This window comes from Notolepis coatsorum (assembly GCF_963971535.1).
Source record: "Notolepis coatsorum genome assembly, chromosome: 5".
Taxonomy (NCBI): Eukaryota; Metazoa; Chordata; class Actinopteri; order Aulopiformes; family Paralepididae; genus Notolepis; species Notolepis coatsorum.
Genome location: NC_140169.1, coordinates 28,947,754 through 28,953,817, shown reverse-complemented (window position 1 = coordinate 28,953,817; position 6,064 = coordinate 28,947,754).

Sequence of the window (6,064 nt, the reverse complement as noted above, 5' to 3'; positions counted from 1 at the left end):
GCGTTTAAAAAAAACTGTTGGGGGAACGACGACGACTTCGTAACCTAGTTACTTTCAAAGTAACTAAGTTACTCTGATAATCAAGTAATCAGTAAAGTAACTTGGATTACTTTTTAAAGGAGTAATCAGTAATCAGTAATCGGATTTCTTTTACAAGTAATCTGTGGCATCACTGGTCGGGACACAACCACATCAATGAACAGGCTATTTAGACCTGCCTGTCATTGAATCCCCAAGGCGCCCAGGGGAACGACAAGAGGGGTGTGATACTTCCTAACTCCAACTCTTTTTAAAAGAAAAGAAGGAAGCACCAACAGTATGTATCCCAGTCTACACAGCCGGGGGTAAAAATTGTTCACATTTTTACATCCCACCACCCTCCCATAGGAAGGAAACGGAAATCCCCAGAGAGACTTCCCACGCGAGCTGTACAGATTGAAAAGAATATATTGCACCTTGAGCCATGTAAAAGTTTGGTTTTAGGGCTCTCCGGGGAGGAGGCACTGAACCCATACACACTCAATAATCAAATTGAATCGAATACACACACAATAGAGTAGGACTCCTTCTTGAGGTTCCACTCACCTTGACAATCTGAGGAGGAGGCTCTGTACTCTGAGGAGGCTCCCTCACATGGAAGGAGAGTCCCAACTCACAGAAGGCCCGAATAGGAGCTTCGTGAGGAGGAGCCCTGACCACCCCCTGAAACAGATCCATCATATGGACCTGAACAGCACACGGAAGTCCTACCAACAGAGACGCGCACAGTGACGTACTCTATGGCGGGGGGATTTCTGCGGTGCACACGCCCAATATTCCAGGGCGTGGGACCAGGAAACCCCCCCCCCCTCACCCTGTAACGTGCCGAACCGCAACGTGACAGGAACCTTGAAGGACAGGTGGGTTTACCCCTGACCAACAGAAAAAAGGGGGAGAAAAGGTTACCAGTTCACCCCTTTACGACCCCACACCCATGATACGATGTAATGACAAAAAAGAGTATGACGCAGTCATAGTCAGCTCCATGAAGCGTCTAACAGCTTCACACAGCGCATGTGCCAACCTGCTATCTGATTTTTACTAAGGAAAAAACACAGAATAGAGAGGGCCCTCTCAAGAGCCCCGGTATCAGACTTACACATGTGCTTCTGTGGCCAGCCCAACCCAGTTGTAGGTCACACGACACACACAACCCATTATCACCTACAAAAAATGGCAAAAACACTCTACAGAGGAACGCCGTTTTTCATAATGAGAGAATACACAATTCTTGATTAGTATCGGCCACAGGCCTTGCTAAGCACACACGAAAAAGCGACCAAACAATCCTTTCTTTAGGAAAATAAAGTTTCTCAAGCGGTTAGCACAACCCCAACAAATAAGCTAAGGGTTACATCGTATCCCTACCACACAGTGACACAATATAGTGTAACAACATGTCTGAGAGGAGGATGAAGAAGTCACCAGGGAACCGGGGGGAAACACAACCCTCCTACATTACCCTTAATACGGCCAGTTAAACAGGTAACACACTGTTCATTGTCATTACAGGCTGAGAAAAGAATCATTCTTTACTCATATGTCACTAAGCATAGCTTTATAGGTTAGTTTAACCCCCTTAGTTGTGAGTGCATGGTACAAGAACACACATGATGTTTCTCAACACAACAAACCAGATCATTTTCACATCTGTAATAAACAACCCGATTTGCATGGAGAAGCTAAATACCAGTGACAAGACAATTCACACATAACTCGCGTCGTATCCTAAATGTAGTGCAGCAACACACGTTTTGGAAAACATCGTTATTTACAAAACATTTAGAAGGGAAAGAAAGAAGAAGTGTACAAGGTCTGGTCAGGACCTTGCCTACCGGGAGCGCAGATCAAGTGAATTGCAGTCTCTAACATGGCACCGAAGTAAACACAGCCTCCTGTGTTTGATGACACGGGCAGCTTGCTGCTCCAACCCGCCGCTACGGTGCTCCTTGTTGACGCAGTCCTCGCCGGTCTGGCTCAGGGCAGGTTCGACGAACATCCTCTGTCAAAGATGACGTCCTAGTCAAGAGTGTTTAAAACATGTTATAGTCACAGCACGTTCAACAGTGTAGCATTAAGCTAACGGCCGCCTCGGCCGATAGCAGCAAGCTAACGTTTCCTAGCCTAGCCTAGGTAGGCCACAACTAGTACGCAAGCTAAGGTTTCCTAGCCTAGTGACACAACAGGCTAACGCCGCAGCTAACAGCTGACTGGCTAACAGTAGGCCACAACTAGCACGCAAGCTAATCAGCTATCACCTGAACCTGTACACAATGATATAACAAGCCACACTTAGACATGCCGCCGTTCTGAAACCCTCCTCACTGTTTAAGAGAGAAGATAAACGAGACGTTAACACAGTTTTACAACGGTGATTTTACCAACATCCGACGGGGCCAGCACAATTCCCATCTGGGCTGTAGCTGACTTGAACACGGATCTTCCGCCAACGAACATCCATGCCCATATTTCCTCGTGAGGGAATACTCTCATTTGTATATGAAAGACGGGGCCTACACGGTGACAGAGAACCTACTCGTCCAGAAAACACAGGGATCACCAGTGTTACTGGTCGTGGCCCACTAGTTAACTATAATGGGCTTCAGACCAAGGTCTTCCGCTGTTGCCTAAGAGGCTGAACAAAAGACCCTAATCTGGGGCCGGTGTTCGTAAACATTGTCAGCTAGCCCCCATAGCACTAACAGACAAGTGGAGCTCGCAAGCAAAACATTACTCACCAACCTGGAACCCACCGCTTCTCACAACAGCGGCGCATCCTACAGTCCAGCTGTGTCCTGAAAGGTTTCACCCCAACCAGCCACAGCAAGGAACTGCAGTTGGGAGGCATGCAGCGTCGCGCTCCCAATACGAAAACCGGTGGAGGTTTTTAGAATGATCACCATCTTCCAGACACTCCAGTGACGAAGACAATATCGCCGTATTTTCTCGAAAATAGTGAGAGAGAAAATAAAGATATGATGTCAACGTATCTCCTTGTTCCTCCTTTCCTCAGAGTAAATATTTTTCTCCACGTCAAGTGGGCATGTGAGCAGCACTTAGCTTGTGATGAAATTTGAGAAGGAGATGAGTGTGTGGTCCCACCCCTGCTTATGTAGGTAAGCGGATGGGGGTGTGGCCAGATGAATGCTGGCATGTAAAGGTACATTTTGAAATGTATTCAGTGTATATACGCTGAAGCGAGATATATGCAATAGACGCTGAGCGGGAGCTAGTATGACACAGAACAGCTATAAGTCTGATGGATGATTTGGATGCTGATATTGAAGCCGTGGAGATGTAAGGAACGCGTCATTATGTTGAACTGACGGCAGCAGCGCAGAGGGTGAGTGATAAATCGACTAGATCACAGAGAGCGCCAGTGAAGTAGAGAAACTTCTATAAAGGACACTTTCGTATTATAACCCGACATTTGGACAATCCATTATGTCCATGGTGCTGAAGGTGCATTAATACTAGTGTATACAGCCTCTACAGTGCCACCACGTGATACAACGCAGCAAGATATACTGTAACGCAGTTTTTTTCCCGGGGGGGGGGGGTATGGGCCTGGCCTGGCCTGGCCTGCCTGAGTCAAATTCCTGGTAGGAATTATGGTCCCAGTCCGCGACTGTTTGACGGTATAGGGAGGTGTAGTCTGACATCACTGGTTGTTCCACCCGTATAGGGATTATCATTGGCTATCATTATCGGCTATTGTAACAATTCTGCTGCATGGAAATTGAAAAGCTTTCCATTTTTGCACAAAATCGGTTCCCTTCTATCACTAACCAAGTGGGCTACTATTGTGCTATCAACATGCCACAACGTGTAGCTAGTTAGCCGGCATAAATGCCCAATTTAAAATGGTTCTCTCCTCTTTGTATACCTTTGTCCTCACAAGTATTCTGCCAGGGAACTTATGGACACGACAATAGTAGTAGTTATAAGGTGTTTGAGCTTGTAACGTTAGTTAGCTCATAGCTATCGAGAAAATTATGTTCCCAGCCTTCCCAGAGACAGTCGCATTTCTCTCCTCTCCCCAGGCTCCTCAAGGCCGTTCCTATCAGTGGATTGCATATTTTCGTCAAGGAAGCAGAATAAGGCTAACCCTCTCTGCCTCTGCGACATTTCAATCGGGCTACCAACTTGAAGTCGTGGACATTTGGATTATCGAAGCTTTTGGGATTGCAATAAGAAGATTTTGGATCTGTTTACCGCGCACAGGACCTACCAAAATGAACTGATTAAGACACTTGGACTAATGCATTCAGTCATTTGGACAGAGTTGTTAAAACGCACTCCACTCAAACCAATAGAGTTATAATTCACTCTACTCAAAATCAAATTTAAATCGACGTGACTGGGGAAATGTTGCCAGTCAGTCAGCCAAAACAAATTCCTGGACGACTCCAAGGTCGAACTGAGAGCTGCTGGAGTCGAAGGCCCTCTTGGAGATAAAGAGGGCTGTCACTGACTGTGATGCACCGAGTGGGCTACTATTGTGCTATCAACATGCTGCGACGTGTAGCTTGCATGATGCATGTGCAGTGCTTTGCCCCACAGGTCTGAGAAGAGGACCTGCACATGATTTTACTCGTTCCCCAAACTTCACGACAGTAGACATAATGCTAACTTCAGCGTCCGTCCTCTACGCTCATAGCGAGGGGGGCGTACTAGCGTAGGTCAGCGGCCAATCAGAGCGCAAAACGGGAACCGGGAAACGCGGATGCGTTGTAAAAAGGCTACATGCGTCGGGGATGCATCTCTCCTCTCTCTCTCTCCCTCGTCGGAGCATTACACACAAACCTGACTGCATGTGTGTCGGGGATGCATCTCTCCTCTCTCTCTCTCCCTCTCTCTCTCTCTCTCTCTCTCTCGCTTGCTCGTTCTCTCTCTCTCTCTCTCTCTCTCTCTCTCTCTCTCTCTCTCTCTCTCTCTCTCTCTCTCTCTCTCGTATGTATCACGCTGTGTGGGTGACTGTCACTGAAAGCGCTTAGGGGCGGAGCCCATCCAATAACAGCCTGAAATCCTGACGCTGAAAAATTATGCTTTTGAGTACTTCATTAGAAATATAAAACAATGAATTTTTGGGGAAAAAACCTTGTGTAAAGTTGCCCAAATAGTGCAAGGAATAGCAATGCATGTCCCCTTTAAAATTATATTTGTTAAGTGTTTAACACTCTTATTAACATGGGAGTAGTGGACAGATATGCTTGCTTTATGCAAATGTATGTTTATTAGATCAAATAAATAACCAAAATTACAAATATTGTCCAGAAAAACAAAGAAAAATATGCTGTAAATAATCATAACATGGCAAAGCCCAATAGGTAACAACAGATGGCCATATTGACCTACTAAATGTAACATTATTATGAGTAATATGAGTACTCACACAATGTAGTGTCCAACTTTACTCTTATAAAGTTCATTAAAACATCCCCTGTTTTAAGCATTAAAACCAAACGATGATCCTCAATGCATCACAACAACAGGCACATTGTACAACAGGTACATTGATAAGCTAATTTCTCCATTACTCAAAGAGCATTCCCTGGATTCCTCGCACTAAAGAAAATCACACAATGTAATTGTGTCCAACCTCACATGGGGAAAAATAAAGGGTCACAAAACATCCCCTTCTACTACTATGTGGAATCAAAACTGTGTTACAAATCCAACAATGGAGTTCAATGTTAATCTCTTGCCAACCTTTTACAGACTAATATACGTTTGTTCCCTCTCCCCCTCTCACGCAGTACCTGTAAGGTTATTTCATTGTCTGGGCATTTTGTGAAGTGAGTTGCCCTGTTTTCTTCATATATGAACTGGTATGACTGAATGTTAGTACATTTTTACAATTACAAAAAAACATATGTGTGTTATGTATCACAAAGTGGTGTTATGTAATACGGATTTGTGTTAACGCATTATTAACACGCTAATTTTGACAGCCCTATCTTTCTACAACTTTAAAACATGCTGGTGACTAGATACCACACGTGGTTTAGTGAGAACGTTGTGA